The sequence below is a fragment of the Oncorhynchus keta genome, chromosome 11, assembly GCF_023373465.1.
Source record: "Oncorhynchus keta strain PuntledgeMale-10-30-2019 chromosome 11, Oket_V2, whole genome shotgun sequence".
Classification (NCBI taxonomy): Eukaryota; Metazoa; Chordata; class Actinopteri; order Salmoniformes; family Salmonidae; genus Oncorhynchus; species Oncorhynchus keta.
This window is the reverse complement of record NC_068431.1, coordinates 26,483,413-26,501,295: the sequence shown is the minus strand read 5'-3', so window position 1 is coordinate 26,501,295 and position 17,883 is coordinate 26,483,413. Positions and strand designations below refer to the sequence as shown.

The window sequence follows — 17,883 nt, the reverse complement described above, 5'->3', positions numbered from 1 at the left end:
TACAGGCGCTCGGCCTGCCACAAGGAGTTTCTCGAGCGCGATGGGACAAAGAAATCCCAGCTAGCCAAACTCTCCCCTGACCCAGACGATGCTGGGCCAATTATGCCCCACCTTATGAGTCTCCTGGTCACGGGTCTGTAGTGATGCCTCAAGCACTGCAATGCAGTGCTTAGACCGCTGAGCCACTCAGGAGGACCTGTGAGGATCTTTAAGGTCTGTGTTTACTGTTCAGTTATTTGAATGCTTTAAAACATTTTGTATTGGTATGTAATGAGCGATTCTCCCAAAACGTTTTTGGAGTAATCTAGCTCCTGTTTGGTGCTGGTGGTGGCAGTTCTATTACCTGTGGCAGATCCTTTGGTAATCAGTGTATTGGGGTTCTTCTGCTGTCCACATATGAGAACCCTTTGAATAACAATTGTTGATTGTAGTTAGAACCTTTTTGGCTCTGGGTAGAACCCTTCTGGGTTCCATGTAGAACCCTTTATACAGAGGGTTCTACATTGGAACCAAAAACAGTTCTCCTATGGGGACAGCCAAAGAACCCTTTTGGAAACCTTTTTTTCTATGAGTGTGTTTTTGACATGCTTCTGAGTAGCACATTTAATGCATATGCCTATAGTACTGCATATGCCTTAAAATGCATCTCGGTGAGTTGGCCAGTCAAGGACATACTTGTGTAAAAAAAAACACATTTGGTTGGCAGCATGTCGGGTACCCTTACCATTTATCAATGCATAGTGTTGGGATAGGGTTGAGTAGGTGACACTCCTCAGTCTGCACTATCAACCTAACCCATTTTAAGGTCCATTTGGTGTGCACTCTCTGCCCCTTTCTTCCTGAAATTGAAATGTCGAGAAATGCGATGTATCCACTCTCCAGGCATACAGCTCATCTGTGTCGACGCCTGTTACCTGTGGAAAAAAACACACCCCTGAGTGTGACCAAGCATACACACCAAGCATTGCACATTTGATATTACACCTATGGACATACACATAATTCACTCGCACACTAATGTTTTTGATTGCACAGTGAAATTGCATTAGAGATAGCACTAAGCCTAAGGCATGATAATTATGAGTTTATAAAGCAATATGGAGAGGGGAAAAGGTTCTTTAATTATATTAGAGAGATGTAAATTATGGCACCACGATCACCTTCACAAAACAGGATATTGGTATTGATTGACCTGTGGTCCCTGATAAAGGGTCCATGTTAAAAGGCAGAAATGAATTAATAGCATATTATAATCAAGTGACAGGGGTTTAACAGATGAACAGGCTTTAATAAGATGTACTCCTTTTTCATAAAGGTCAGGCTGCTGTATGACTGTCCATCACAGGAGGAAGGTTGGCAAACAAATCATGCCTTTTTGCGGTTTAACCCTCATACTGGGTCATTCTGACCCCAGGGACATTATTTTTTATCATAGCCCAAAGGTGGTTCTTCAAATTTTAGTTCTTCAAATGTTTTATTTGAGAGAGAGGATCTTTACTTGAATCTAGATTTCTGAAGACATAATAACAATGTATCCATACCACCAGAGGGTGAAGGGTGACCTGTATCAATGATTTAGACCAGATGGACAGATCCTCTGCCGAGATATAGCACCCCATGTACTCGCCTAAGATTGTGCTTCTAAATACCACGTATCGTGTGACTGTGTACGAAAACAAAATAACAAAAAAAAATTGTATACAAAGTCTACCTATGGTATAAATACTTGATAGAACTGCAATACAGAGCTCAGATACATTCTGAATCTAAATAGAGAGCTGTGTTGGTGTGTATTCTAGGGCAAATGTAAAACATGTATTTATTTCAATCCAGGTTTCTCTGGAGACTTGATATTAAGTTATATACGGTACCAGTCAAAAGTCTGGACACACCTACTAATTCAAGGGTTTTTCTTGAATTGTACTATTTTCCACATTGTAGAATAATAGTGATGACTTCAACTATGAAATAACACACATGGAATCATGTAGTAACCAAAAAAGTGTAAAACAAATCAAAATAGATTTTAGATTTGGCTACTACATGATTCCATATGTGTTATTTCATAGTTTTAATGTCTTCACTATTATTCTACAATGTAGAAAAACTCTTGAATGAGTAGGTGTGCCCAAACTTTTGACTGGTACTATATATCCTCAAAGTGTGGAGGGGGACCTCTATTAGTGATTTTTACCACATCACCTGCAGAGATGGAGCGCCTTATGTACTCGCCTATGGTTATAACTAGGTACTGTATAACCATGTTCAAAATGACATGCATATGCAAAAAACTATAAAATCCAGTTTTTGCCTTGTCATCATGGGGTATTGTGTGTAGATTGATGAGGAAAAAATACAATTTAATACATTTTAGAAGAAGGCTGATTTATTGGGGTCAAAATTATTGGCATTCAAAATTACCCCAGATGGCCATGTATGTAAAATATGTTGATATTTTGAGGGTTAAAAATACACTTTAAATAAAATCTTAAAGGAGCACTGCGCTTTTATTCCCAATTATTGTTTTGGACGACTGAGGGGGTTTTGCAAGTGAAAAATGTAAGAATAGCAATAGATGCAGTGACTGATCAAACATTTGTTGGTATGTGTTTTGTTTCAGCCCTGATTGTGTATATACTTTGTTGTGCACTCATAAGAGAGGGATAACTACCGTGTACAAATAAGTGTTAGCCATATTAGCGTCAAACCTAGCTAGTCTAAGTATAAAAGTGTGCATACTATCACTACATTTTAAACGCTGCTTTGCCCTTTAGGGCCAATGTATATCTTGTTATAACCATAGATTGACAGTGTGGGAAGCGCACAACAATGTCATTGGTATCTTAACCTTTCAAGTTAAGTCCTCCAATGAGATTTCATCGGTCTCTGCACCTTGGGACTTCTCAAAAGAAGCTGTAAAGTCATTTGTGCACCTCTGTTTTCAGTAAACTAAAGGTCAGGATCTTAATTGTCATTAAAGAAGGATAATTGCATCCTGTGCCAGTGGGGGAACAATAAGAAGCTGAGAATCACAGAGTAAATTCACCGTGATTAACTTTTAAAAGGGCCAACATTTATGTGTGCTCATGTTGAAGAAGCGAGGGAAATTTGGCCTGTCTCTTTTTCAAATGCAATGACATGGTTCGAGGCTTTAGGCACTTAACAGCCATTCATAATTGCTTGTTTTCTATCCATCTGTGCAAAATTCCATGCTTTTCAGTAACAATTGATATCCATATCTGAGACTGAGTGGGGGGGAAAGCACTTGGTTCAGATGTTTTGTTTTCCATTAGTCCCGTAGATGATTGCCAAATATCTCTGAGCATTTTTGTTTGTACTGATATAATAATATATTTCAACAATTGGTTAAGCCACTTTTTCTCTGTGAATTCAGGTGTATTTTGTAAGACACATCCTTGTGTGCAGAGATGCTGAATTAGCATGCAATGTGCAACAGTTGCGCCATCCATAGCTCTGTTAACATTTTTTTCATCAGTTATATTGACCATAAAGGCACTGTGTGTCATTTTTCGAAGCCTATGCTATAAAATACAGTACACCTCATATTATTGTTCTAGGAATCTAATATGACCAGTTTATTCATTAGGATCAGACTCAGATTAATGTTAAGGCACAGGTTACCGGAGTGAGCAAAAACCTGACGTAAAAACTCAAATGCCAAATACTGTATATTAAAACAGAAGACAGGAGGAGGATATTCAGCAACTCTTGGAGGAAAATTGAAGTATCTTCGTCCCCATGACCTTACCTTTCATTTCTCCCCAATTGGTAGTTAGTCTTGTCCCATCGCTGCAACTCCCCTACGGACTCAGGAGAGGATGCTGTTAAAAAAATAAGTTCCTTTTTAATACAAATGAGGCAAGACTGATGAATCCTGTACAGGTCTGGTAAATATGACTTAAGAGGGTCATTCAAGTGGTTACTACAGAGTTGAAACCTCATATTTCCCAGTTCCAATGAGCATTTCAGGCCACATTCCTGTTCTGCCTCACTCAAAGTTGTTAAGTGTTTTCACCAAGACTAAGTTGGTAATTAAGGTTGAGCATAGTGTAATTATATCGAAGGAATGTGCACCAGTTAATTGTCATCAAATATATTTTTATGGGCTTTTGGAATCGAGAGGTGGACAAAGTTGAAAAGTGGCATCATAATTTTCAAAATGTCACGGTATATACATATGTATATATTTATAAATTGGGTGGTTCGAGCCCTAAATGATGATTGGCTGACAGCTGTGGTATATCAGACCGTATACGACGGGTATAACAAACCATTTATTTTTACTGCTGTAATTACGTTGGTAACCAGGCACGCCATGTTGCGTCGTGCATAAGAAAAGCCCTTAGCCATGGTATATTGACCATATGCGTGTACCTCATCCCCTCATGCCTTACTGCTTATAAATATATATAATATATTTTTGTAATATATACGGTGCATTCTGAAAGTATTCAGATCATTCCACATGTTGTTACGTTACAGCCTTATTCTAAAATGGATTTGACATTTTTTTCCTATCAATCTACACACAACATCCCATAATGACCAAGCGAAAACAGGTTTTTAGAAGTGTTTGCAAATGTATTTCAAATAAACATACCTTATTTACATAAGTATTCAGACCCTTTACTATGAGATTCAAAATTGAGCTCAGTTACATACTGTTCCATTGATCATACTTAAGATATTTCAACTACTTAATTGGAGTCCACCAGTGGACAATTCAATTGATTGGACATGATTTGGAAAGGCACACACCTATCTACAGTATATAAGGTCCCACAGATGACAGTGCATGTCAGAGCAAAAACCAAGGCATGAGGTCAAAGAAATTGTACATAGAGATCAGACAGTATTATGGGAAGGATACCAAAACATTTCTGCAGCATTGAATGTCCCCAAGAACACAGTGGCCTCCATCATTCTTAAATAGAAGAAGTTTGGAACCATCAAGACTCTTCTTAGAGCTGGCCGCCCGGCCAAACTGAGCAATCAGAGAAGGGTCTTGGTCAGGGAGGTGACCAAAAACCCGATGGTCACTCCGAGAGCTCCAGAGTTCCTCAGTGGAGATGGGAGAACCTTCCAGAAGGACAACCGTCTCTACAGCACTCCACCAATCAGGCATTTATGGTAGAGTGGCAGACGAAAAGTAACTTCTCAGTAAGAGGCACATGACAGCCTGCTTGGAGTTTGCCAAAAGGCACCTAAAGGACTATCAGACCATGAGAAACAAGATTCTCTGGTCTGATGAAACCAAGACTGAATGCCAAGTGTCACGTCTGGAGGAAACCTGGCACCATCCCTGAACGGAGCCAAGATGAGAGATTCTTGATGACAAAGACCAAGATTGGAGGACCTGCCACTGGTGACGAAGTGTTTACTGTTTGTTTTGAGGTTTGGATGTCAGGAACGCTGCGGAAACTTGATAATTAACCGGTTTAACACTTCACTTGGACTGGTGGTGTGTGTTTTTATGTGTAATGTAAACCCTGCCTTACCAAGATCTTGGTGCCGAAACCGCTACAATATAGAGTACCAGTCAAAAGTTGACACACCTACACGTTCAAGGGTTTTTTGTTTATTTGGACTATTTCCTACATTATAGAAAAGTAGTGAGCCAATCACTTGTGTTGTGACAAGGTAGGGGTGGTATACAGAAGGAAGCCCTATTAGGTAAAAGACCAAGTCCATATAAATGGCAAGAACAGCTCAAATAAGCAAAGAGAAACGACAGTCCATCATTACTTTAAGACATGAAGGTCAGTCAATGCGGAAAATTTCAAGAACTTTGATCTTTTCTTCAAGTGCAGTCGCAAAAACCATCAAGCACTATGATGAAACTGGCTCTCGTGAGGACCGTCACAGGAAAGGAAGACCCAGAGTTACCTCTTCTGCAGAGGATACGTTCATTAGAGTTACCAGCCTCAGAAATTCAAGTAACAGACACCTCTCAATATCAACTGTTCAGAGGAGACCATGCCTTCATGGTCGAATTGCTTTAAAGAAACCACTACTAAAGAACACCAATAAAAAAGAGACTTGCTTGGCCCAAGAAACACGAGCAATGGACGTTAGACTCAAGGAATTCTGTAATTTTGGTCTGCTGAGTCCAAATGTTAGATTTTTGGTTCCAACCTTCTTCAAGACTATTGGAAAAGCACTCCAGGTGAATCTGGTTGAGAGAATGCCAATAGTGTGCAAAAGGTGGCTACTTTGAAGAATATATTTAGATTTGTTTAACACTTTTTGGGGAGTTACTACATAATTTGGATCTATTCACTATTATTCTACAATGTAAAAAATATACTTAAAAAATAGTACAAATAAAGAAAATCCCTTGATTGAGTAGGTGTCCAAACTTTTGACTGGTACTACAGTTGAAGCCAGAAGTTTACATACACTTAGGTTGGAGTCATTAAAACTTGTTTTTTCAACCACTCCACAAATTTCGGCAAGTCGGTTAAGACATCTACTTCGTGCACGACAAGTAATTTTCCCAGCAATTATTTACAGACAGATTATTTCACAATTCACAATTCTAGTGGGTCATAAATTTGCATACACTAAGTTGACTGTGACTTTAAACAGCTTGGAAAATTCCAGAAAATTGTCATGGCTTTAGAAGCTTCTGATAGGCTAATTGACATCATTTGAGTCAATTGGAGGTGTACCTGCGGATGCATTTCAAGGCCTACCTTCAAACTCAGTGCCACTTTGCTTGACATCATGGGGAAATCAGCCAAGACCTCAGAAAAACATTGGAGACCAAGTCTGGTTCATCCTTGGGAGCAATTTCCAAACGCCTGATGGTACCACCTTCATCTGTATAAACAATAGTACGTAAGTATAAACATGGGACCACACAGCTGCCATACCTCTCAGGAAGGAGACGCATTCTGTCTCCTAGAGATGAACGTACTTTGGTGTGAAAAGTGCAAATCAATCCCAGAACAACAGCAAAGGACCTTGTGAAGATGCTGGAGGACACGGGTACAAAAGTATCTATATTCGCAGTAAAACGAGTCCTATATCGACATAACCTGAAAGTCCGCTTAGCAAGGAAGAAGCCACTGCTCCAGAACCGCCATAAAAAAGCCAGACTACGGTTTGCAACTCCATATGGGGACAAAGATCGCACTTTTTGGAGAAATGTCCTCTGGTCTGATGAAACAAAAATAGAACTGTTTGGCCATAATGTCCATCATTATGCTTGGAGGAAAAGGGGGAGGTTTGCAAGCCGAAGAACACCATTCCAACCGTGAAGCACGGGGGTGGCAGCATCATGTGGGGGTGCTTTGCTGCAGGAGGGTCTGGTGCACTTCACAAAATAGAGGGCATTGTGAGGAAGGAAAATTATGAGATATTGCTTCAATATATCCACAAGACATTTGTCAGGAAGTTAAAGCTTGGTCGCAAATGAGTCTTCCAAATGAACAATTACCCCAAGCATACTTCCATAGTTGTGGCAAAATGGCAGCAAAGTCAAGGTATTGGAGTGACCATCACAAAGCACTGACCTCAATCCTATAGAAAATTTGTGGGCAGAACTGAAAAAGTGTGTGCGAGCAAGGAGGCCTACAACCTTGCTCTGTCAGGAGGAATGGCCCTAAATTCACCCAACTTATTATGGGAAGCTTGACGAAGGCTACCCAAAAAGTTTGACCCAAGTTAAACAATTTAAAGGCAGTGCTACCAAATACTAATTGAGTGTATGTAAACTTCTGACCCACTGGGAATGCGTTGAAAGAAATAAAAGCTTATATAAATTGTTCTCTCTACTATTATTACATTTCACGTTCTTAAAATAAAGTGATCCTAACTGACCTAAGACGGGGAATTTTTACTAGGATTTAATGTCAGGAATTGTGAAAATCTTTGTTTAAATGTATTTGACTTAGGTGTATGTAAACTTCTGAGAATCAGTTATATTCTTCAAGAATCAATGGGTGTATATCATTAATTTTAAAAAATGCTAATAGAAATAGAAACTATTAAACTTAACTATCGATATTAATGAGTAGCTTTATTGGTAACCAACCATGCATAATTATCAATATTAATTTAACATACTGTATTTTTGTTGTGCAAAATAGCCTTTTGCAAATATACATATGCCAACAAAACACCACAGTAAATGGATATGCAATTTAATAACCAATTTTCCAAGTTAGCTGATATCAAAATGGACATAGAATAAAGATAGACATTATGATTTCAAAGCAAATGCGATTTAAATCATTCCCTACCTGTCAATTTCTTGCATCCAATTATGCCATAGTTTGCTGAAATTATTTTCTGCTCCAACAAGGGGTATTTATTGTTAACAATTTATCATTCCAGCGATTAACAATCAAACAAAGATTGGCAGGAGGTTTTGGTCTTGGCAAAGGTCTTAGACCCCCTCCACTCCTGCCCCATCCTCCTCAATCATCTGGGGCTTTGCAGGGAGCATGGTGCCCTCCCTCACCTCCTGGAGAGGCAGCCCTGGCACTGATCATGCCTTACACAAACCCCAGATAAAACCCACTGTTTACTTGGAACAAGCTCCAATTCTGCAATCAAGTCTGATACATTCAAAACCTACCCCTGCTATGCTTTTAAAGGGCTGCTGTTCACATTCACAGCAACATGCTGGCTTTCAGAAATATATGAAAATAGTGCTGCCATCTAAGGTAAACGGTAGGTTTCAGTGTAAAAGGCAAAAAAGAAAAACGTCTACTACTTTACACACAACACTCTTTAAACCAAAAAATGAAGATATTTTTTCGGGGAGCTGTTAATTAACAATGGAAATGCTAGTGATTTTACCTGCATAAAAACAGAGAGCCATTCTCACAGCCCTGTTTTTTTTGGTTAGAGGTTCTGTGAAAATACAGGTTTAATGACTAGGTCTTGAGGTGGGTTTTATTCATGTTCCATGTTTTTTTTTTTTTTTACCCCTACCCATTTCAGACAGAAACAAAAGCTGCATTAAATAAGATGGTATGGGGGGGAGTGTTATTTTTGTCTGTATATAAAAGGGGTAATGTAATTATAGACATGGCGTTGCCAGATAAAAGACAGATATCCTTCTAAGGCAACAGCACCAAAAATGGTTGAGCCAGCAGCATATATAGGATGTATATGTAAATCCCTGTAAACCATATTGGGCTTGCCATTTAAAATATTGGAACGGCTTCCTTCAACATAACTTTGGCAGATTTAAGTGATTGACCTTGTGCCTTCTCTCCACTACTTAGTATTCTAGTCTGTACATAGGGATCATAAAACCCTAAACAAGCTTAAACCTCTTGCAATTGTAAAAATGGGCCTGGATGGCAAGCCACAGGTAGATGGGGTGCTGGGTTGTCATGGCGACTACCTCTGATTTCTGAAACGTTCCTGTTCAGGAAACATATTGATTCTTTATTGGAGATGACATCTCATGGCATGCCCCCACCATGTAACATCCTATCAATTTACCACTGGAAGCGAAAAGAAGGCCACATGCTGTTTAGTGACATATTTGAAATGGTGGCTACTCAAAATGGGATCACTGTTAAGCTTGGCTCGTTGTTTTACAATATTTTGTAGAAGGTATATTTAATATGCAATGCAGCATCCAGTTTCCTGTGCAATTGAGGAGATCTGGAAAAAGAACACTATTGCAACCAGCAAACATAATTTACACTTCCATCATTCCATCAACGTGGTCTATTTCATGTGTATATGGGTCACCTTTGAGCCCCAGAAGTGTCCAATATGAACACATATAATCACATTTTATTAGTTATTGGTCAGCGCATGCTCGCAGTAACGTCTTGGTAATCCGTCTGGCCCTGAGACCTTGTGAATGTTGACCTGTTTAAAGGCCTTACTCATATCGGAGATGTGAGATGGATGATCACACAGTCTTCCGGAACAGCTGGTGCTCTCATGCATGTTTCTGTGTTATTTGCCTCGAAGCAAGCATATAAGTAGTTTAGCTCGTCTGGTAGGCTCATGTCACTGGGCAGCTCTCGGCTGTGCTTCCCTTTGTAGTCTGTAATGGTTTGCAAGCCCTGCCACATCAGACGAGCGTCAGAGCTGGTGTAGTACGATTCAATCTTAGTCATGTATTGACGCTTTGCCTGCTTGATGGTTCGTCGTTGGGCATAGCGGGATTTCTTATAAGCTTCCAGGTTAGAGTCCCGCTCCTTGAAAGTGGCAGCTCTAGCCTTTAGCTCAGTGCGGATGTTGCCTGTAATCCATGGCTTCTGGTTGGGGTATGTACGTGCGGTCACTGTGGGGATGACGTCATTGATACACTTATTGATGAAGCCAATGAATAATGTGGTGTAGTCGTGGCTGAACGACGACACTATCAACATACAGTTGGCTGGTTATACATTGTACCAGCAGGATAAGACAGGAAGTGGAGAAAAAAGGGGCCTAGCCCTAAGAAGCTATTGCTCGCTTGAGGTAGAGTTTCTCATGATGAGCTGTAGACCACACTATCTACCTAGAGAGATTTCATCTGTATTTTTCATAGCGGTTTACACACCACCACAGACTGAGGCGGGCACTTAGACAGCATTCAATGAGCGGGAATTCCGCCATCAGCAAACAAGATAACGCTCACCCAGAGGCCGGGGCTCCTCGTAGCCGGGGACTTTAATGCAGGGAAACTTAAATCCGTTTTACCAAAATGATGTCTGCATGTTAAAACCTCTAGTGACTCCCCATCCCGCATGCGGGAGCGTAATCATCGACTGACCCCAATTAGCATAACGCAACGGACATAAATATTCCTATTCATGAAAATCACAAGTGAAATATATTGAGACACAGCTTAGCCTTTTGTTAATCACCCTGTCATCTCAGATTTTCAAAATATGCTTTACAGCCAAAGCTAGATAAGCATTTGTGTAAGTTTATCGATAGCCTAGTATAGCAGTTTGTTCAATGTTCCTTTTTTCCAAAAATAGTATTTTTTTATGCAAAATAGCTCCGTTTCTTCTTCATGTTTGGCTGAGCAATCGCCCGGAAATTGCAGTCACGAAAACGCATAATTTTTTTCCAAATTGCTCCATAATATCGACAGAAACATGGCAGACGTGGTTTATAATCAATCCTCAAGGTGTTTTTCAAATATCTATTCGATAATATATCCATTTCAGTAGGACCGATTGGAATAATGGCTACCTCTGTATTTTACGCGAGAATCACTCTGGGAGCCATCAGGTGACCAGTTGCACAATGTAGCCGCTTACGGGTATTCTTCAACATAAATGCGTAAAACTACATCACAATGCTGTAGACACCTTGGGGAATACGGAGAAAAAGTAATCTGGTTGATTACCATTCACTGCTGCTCAATATGGACACATTGGAACGCAGAGCTTTCAAAAGAGGAGTCACTTCCGGATTGGATTTTTCTCAGGCTTTCGCCTGTAATATCAGTTCTGTTATACTCACAGACAATATTTTTACAGTTTTGGAAACTTTAGAGTGTTTTCTATCATAAGCTGTCAATTATATGCATATTCTAGCATCTTGTCCTGACACAATATCCCGCTTACTACGGGAACGTTATTTTTCCAAAAATGACAATATTGCTTGAGACTTCCTTAGATATCGTGCACCAGCTGTTATTTACAAAAATACATAGTCCGCCGCCCCTTGTCTTACCAGCCACCGCTCTTCTATCCTGCCGGTACAGCGTATAACTTCTTAGGACTAGGCCCCTTTTTTCACCACTTCTTGTCTTATCCTGAACGGTACAGTGTGTAACCAGCCAGCTGTATGTTGATAGTGTCGTCGTTCAGCCACGACTCCGTGAAGCATAAGATATTACAGTTTTGAATGTCCCGTTGGCAGTTTATTCTTCCTTCCGCGTAGGTCATTAATTTTATTCTCCAAGATTGCACGTTTGCTAGCAGAATAGAAGGAATCCGATCGCCTACAAATTCTCCGAAGGCAGCCCACCCTCTGGCCCCTTTTTCTCCACTTCCTCTTCACGCAAATCACAGGGATCTGGGCCTGTTCCCGAGAAAGTCCATGGTGAGTAATCACAGTCCAGATGTCCAGAAGTTATTTTCGGTCATAAGAGACGGTAGCGGCATAATTATGTTCAAAATAAGTTACAAACAACGCAAGTAAATAAACAAAAAAACACCATCGTTTGGGGACACGTAGAATGTCAGTGTTACGGCTCTGTCAGTGTTACGGCTCTGTCAGTGTTACGGCTCTGTCAGTGTTACGGCTCTGTCAGTGTTACGGCTCTCGTTTGTGGAATGACTGGACCAAGGTGCATCGTTCCTTTTATTGATGACACCAAAAGCAAAATAACGACAAAAACGAAAGCGCACAGTTCTGTAAGGCAAAATAAACTATACAGAAAACAAGATACCACAAAACCCAAAAGGAAAATGACAACTTATATATGATCCACAATCAGAGACAACGATAGACAGCTGCCTCTGATTGGGAACCATACTCAGCCAAAAACACAAAGAAATAGAAAACAGATTATCCCTCCCAAGTCACACCCTGACCTAACCAAACAGAGAATAATAAGGATCTTTAAGGTCAGGGCGTGACAGTCAGCCTTATTCTCTGCTGCCATTTTACAAGAGTAATGAATAATGTATGATGCTGAGGAAGCTACACATCTGAATATATTATGTGATTTATCAGCCAAACAATAGTATCGTGGAAACTATAAAATATATATTTTTTAATTATGTAATGAAATTGTGCTACATACTTCCATCCATATTTCCATTGAGGAATAGACTGAGGCATAATAAGGGATTGATGTACAAATTGTTTAATATTCTAAACATGACTAGTCATGCAAAATCTATTAATCATTTAACAGTCGCTGTCATTATCAAGGTACTTGTTTTTTGACACACAATTTATTAGGGACATAATGTGATTTATTCTCAACCAAGACAAACCCAAATCCTATTGAGAGCATTTTTACTATTCCATTTGCATGATGTTAAAGGACTAAAACAAATTGTGGCTGACATGTTATGTTTCAGAGTGAAATAATGTTGTTTTTTTCAGAATGCATTTCTTTAGGTTCACAGCAGTAAAGAGCCATTATGTTTTGAAATGTGTTGTCTGCACCCAATGACTAAATCGTCACACAAAGGTTTCTTCGGAATAAGTGAGCACTAACTGCTGTTACTTTACTTGTATGCCCTCATGTCTCTGCTTACTGTACATTCAGATTGTATAATACTTGCACTTTCAACCTCAGCCCCCATTTTGTATGTATTGTGTGATATGTAAATTGACCTGTAAATGATTAAATCATCCACCCAGTCAGTGTGTTCATCAACGTCATACCGAGTTAATGACCCAACAGGATAGACGCAAATTAGCTCCTGAAGGAAATCCAACATGGCAACAACTTCTTCTTTGATTGCACTGTAATGCTTTAGTAGTGCAGCACTATCTGATCATCAAAACTACAACATGATTAAGTCCAAGACACCCATGGCTCTAATTTAGCTTGACATGGAAGTCAGTGGCGATATTATGTAAATCGGTCGAGATTAGTTGCGATATATTTCCATGCAGTAAAGTATATTTTGGTTGGAAATTTATCTGATACTGTAGGTTGGCCTTTAAACCTGCTGAACATTTTTCAATTGAGAGTTTAAGTTTGCTTGAGAGCTCAACAAATTCAACTAATGTAGTGTTCCACAAACACAACAGACCTTGAGCTGGAAACTAGGAATTATACATATTTAGTTATAGAATACTTTGGATGGTATTTGTTGATATGTTGAATTAGTCATGTTGCTTGCAAAGCATTTTATGGACAGTAAGCTGCTTGGATCCTCAATTCTCATGCAGGGGATTGCAGACAATCGGTTTGGAGAAGACTCCCAGTAGGTAACAGAAGGTTGCTACTCTGGCATTCCTTGGCCACAGAACAGATCTCCACCTTGACTGTGGTGGTGAATGTCTTAGTTGCTTTTTGCTTGTGCGGTTTGGATTGGAACGTTGATTGTAGCCCTCAATCTCAGAATGGAACCCCAGACAGAACACACAGGTCATTGGCTGCTGCTGAAAGTGGGTATTGATTATTTAGAGGCAAGTCGAGACACTCCAGAGAGGCTAGATTTGTTATGTGTGACCTTGGGCCCTCGGCACAAACTGTATACTCTGCTTAGAAGTGGCACGTGACTCAGGAGTATTGTGGGGGTGACAGTAGGCTGGTTACTTACTGCCAACATTGTCTTACCATGAAATGATCTATAATGACCATATGCCATATTTACCAAATAATAAACACTTTGTCCATTAAAAAGATTATTTTATATGGCATTGTCTTCATATTGATAACATGCCATCCATGTAATTGTCATACAATATATTCACAGTTTCAATATGGTAAATTTAACATGTATCTGCTTTTAACAAAGCAGAGGTACCATTTTGTTACTGCTGTTACTTGATTTATCCATAAGAGCAACAGAGAGGAGGACTGAGGCAACGCATGACTCACACAGTGTGTTCAATGCATTTGCCTGGAGTGATGACTATGATTAAGATAGTATTAACTTGTCATGGGGGCTATGGTGTTTTCTCAGCAAAGCAATTGGGAAAAGGTTTAAAGTTTTCATTGTAGGGACATAGCTGAGCAAACAGCCTTACAGGTAGGTGGATCATTTATGGTAGTGCTCTTAGCAGATCCAATTCCCAGACAACACTAAGGACACTATCATACTGTGTAGGGTTTTGATGGATTACCTGGCTCAAATGTTTGGTTCAGTTTGTTTGGAGGTATTCATGGGTTTCATGTTTCGTCCCAATATTGTTTTGAAAATGTATTTTGGACTAATGCCCAATTGAACATTCTACTCAACGCATTAACAAGGGCTGATGAAGAGTTCATCAAAAGTGCATTACAGTGGCTTGGAAATACAATGCCATTCAAAAGGAGGCAAATAATTAGTAGGAAGACCTTTATTAACTTACCCTGTCCAGCGGCGCAATTTACCCCATACTCAGTGGTAAGTTGTGAAGAGACCACTTTATTTAGACAAGTTCGGTTTTCAAAACTAACGCTTGCATGAATTTTGATTATTTCCTGGGATACAGCACCCTGATATATGTAGATATTTTTGTTAGAAAGAATACTATATTTCCCTTGACAGTGATGCTGAATGTCTCCTTCTCCCCTCTCTCCCTTATAGGAGAAAGCAGCAGGTATAGTCCAGGGTCAGATGTGAGGGAACAGCTGCTAGTGTAGCAGTGACAGGCTTGGATGCAGGGTCATTTTTTTGGCAGTTGAGAGGACGACAAGGTGGAGAAGGAGTCACTGAGAGGGTTGCAAGGGCACGCCTGAAAAGCTAAGTGAAGAAAAACAAAGTTAATTCTTTCTTTCTCTCACTCGCTTGTAAATGTGTCTTTTACTTCAACTGCACTGCAAGCAGAATAAGGTGTTACTATGATAAACTTAAAAAGCCTAATGTGCAAAGAATGTAAAGGTGTATGTCAGCCGTTAAAAGAAGAGGAGCGTGGTGAGCGTACATTTTCTCTTTATTGTTTGGTGTAATTTTTCCAAATAAAAAGACTATGTGTCCTAAACAAAGTCAACTTCCCATAAAGACAGGTGGAAAAAAGGGCTACCCAAGTATGGTTCTCAGTCAGAGACAACGATAGACAGCTGTCCCTGATTGAGAACCCTACCCGGCCAAAACATAGAAATACAAATAATAGAGTATAGAATACCCACCCCAACTCACACCCTGACCAAACCAAAATAGAGACATGAACAGGATCTCTAAGGTCAGGGTGTGACAGTGTGTGCATATGTGCAGTGTTTATTGGTTTATCCCAAATCTGTGCTTTTAGATATATTTTCTCTTTTTACATCCTGCATTACCTTTAAAATGAAAGCTACTAGCTGCTGAATTTCTAGTTGCAGAACAGATACTAGCTGCTGAACAGTATGGGATGGTTTCTTGGACACAAATGAAGCCTATTCCAGGACTGAAAAGCCTAGTCAATGGCGAATCTCCATTGCAGTAGATTTATAGTCCAGGATTTGCCTTAATCTGTGTCTGGGAAACCACCTGTATGAGAACCAATCCAAATAGGTGGATGTGTTCAATATCTTTCATATGATCAAAAATTGACAGGTTTTACTTACAAAATAGTTTTCACATGTTGAGCTTAAATTTTACTTTCACATGTGACATTGCATTTTCACATGTGGGGGTGAAATAGTATTATTTTCATCACATGTAAAAATGTGGTGTTAACATGTTGCAGTGGTAATTTTTCCACATATGGAATTGCTAATTCTCTAATGCCATTCTGTTAAAGGTAACAGCTGTTACATGTTTTGGTTTTCCAATTGTGCTTTGATGTTGGCATGTATTACGTACAGCAACACCGATTTGTGTCACCTCGTTAGTCAGTACGTGTTACACATATGCTGGTTGCCATCTCGTTAGTGTTAGTGTGTTTCACCTGTGCTGGTCCAGGTGCTATGTAAGAATGGCTGGCCCAGTGTCCCTGTTGGATTGAGAAATGTTAACACCTTTAGTTGGCTCTCCCGATTTTATTTCTAAAAAACAATTTTCCATGTTTTCATTTTGCTCCACAATTTTGGTTTGCTTCGGTCATTAAGTTTGTGGGTTTTATTTCGAATTTTGGGTGTAGATCTGCTTTAATATTGTAGAAAGATTGTGGCTTCTATCAGCGTAATTGTATGCATCATTTCCAATCAACCATATATACACACTGCCTTCAGAAATAATCAGACCCCTTGATTGAACACATTTTGTTCCATTAGTTCTATTCTAAAATTGATTAAATAAAAACAACTCCTCAGCGATCTACACACCGCCATAATGAAAAAAAGGTTTTTAGAAAATGTTGCAAATGTATGGTAAATGGAAACATTAATTGCATACATATTCAGACCCTTTGCTATGCCATTTGAAATTGAGCTCAGGTGCATCCTGTTTCCATTGATCATCCATGATGCTTCTACAACTTGATTGGACATGATTTGGAAAGGCACACACCTGTCTATATAAGGTTCCACAGTTGACAATACATGTCAGAATAAAAACCAAGCCATGAGGCTGAAGGAATTGTCCGTATAGCTCCAAGACAGGATTGTGTCGGCACAGATCTGGGAAATGTACCAAAACATTTCTGAAGCATTGAAGGTCCCCCAAAACACAGTGCCCCCCATCATTCTTAAATGGAATAAGTTTGGAACCAGCAAGACATCTTCTAGAGCTGGCCGCCCGGACAAACTGAGCAATCGGTGGAGAAGTCCTTGGTCAAGTAGGTGACCAAGAACCTGATAGTCCCTCTCTAGAGTTACTCTGTGGAGATCTTCCAGAAGGACAAGCATCTCTGCAGCACTCCACCAATCAGGCATTTATGGTAGAGTGGCAAGACGGAAGCCATTCCTCAGTAAAAGGCACATGACAGCCCACTTAGAGTTTGCCAAAGGAATCTCAGATCATGAGAAGCAAGATTCTCTGGTCTGATGAAACCAAGATTGAACTATTTGGCCTGAAAGCCAAGCGTCATGTCTGGAAGAAACCTGGCACCATCCCAATGGTGAAGCATAGTGGTGCCAGCATCACGCTGTGGGGATGTTTTTCAGTGGCAGGGACTGGGAGACTAGTCAGGATCCAGGGAAAGATGAACGGAGCAAAGAACGGAGAGATCCTTGATGAAAACCTGCTCAGGACCTCAGACTGGGGTGAAGGTTCATCTTCCAACAGGACAGCAACCCTAAGCACACAGCCAAGACAACGCAGGAGTGGCTTAGGACAAGTCTCTGGATGTCCTTGAGTGGCCCAGCCAGAGCCCGGACATGAACCTGATAGAAAATGGCTGTCCAGCAAC

General features: G+C 40.0%; 1 long non-coding RNA gene across 1 annotated transcript; it reads right to left on the bottom strand.

Annotated features, from left to right (window-relative positions):
* Positions 1 to 752: 752 nt before the first annotated feature.
* Positions 753 to 15,355, bottom strand: LOC127906253 (uncharacterized). Its single transcript, XR_008060672.1, has 3 exons — positions 14,983 to 15,355; positions 3,770 to 3,842; positions 753 to 914 (listed from the first exon to the last, which is right to left on the bottom strand). It is a non-coding gene; the product is annotated as an uncharacterized LOC127906253 (long non-coding RNA).
* Between the last annotated feature and the right edge of the window lie 2,528 nt (positions 15,356 to 17,883).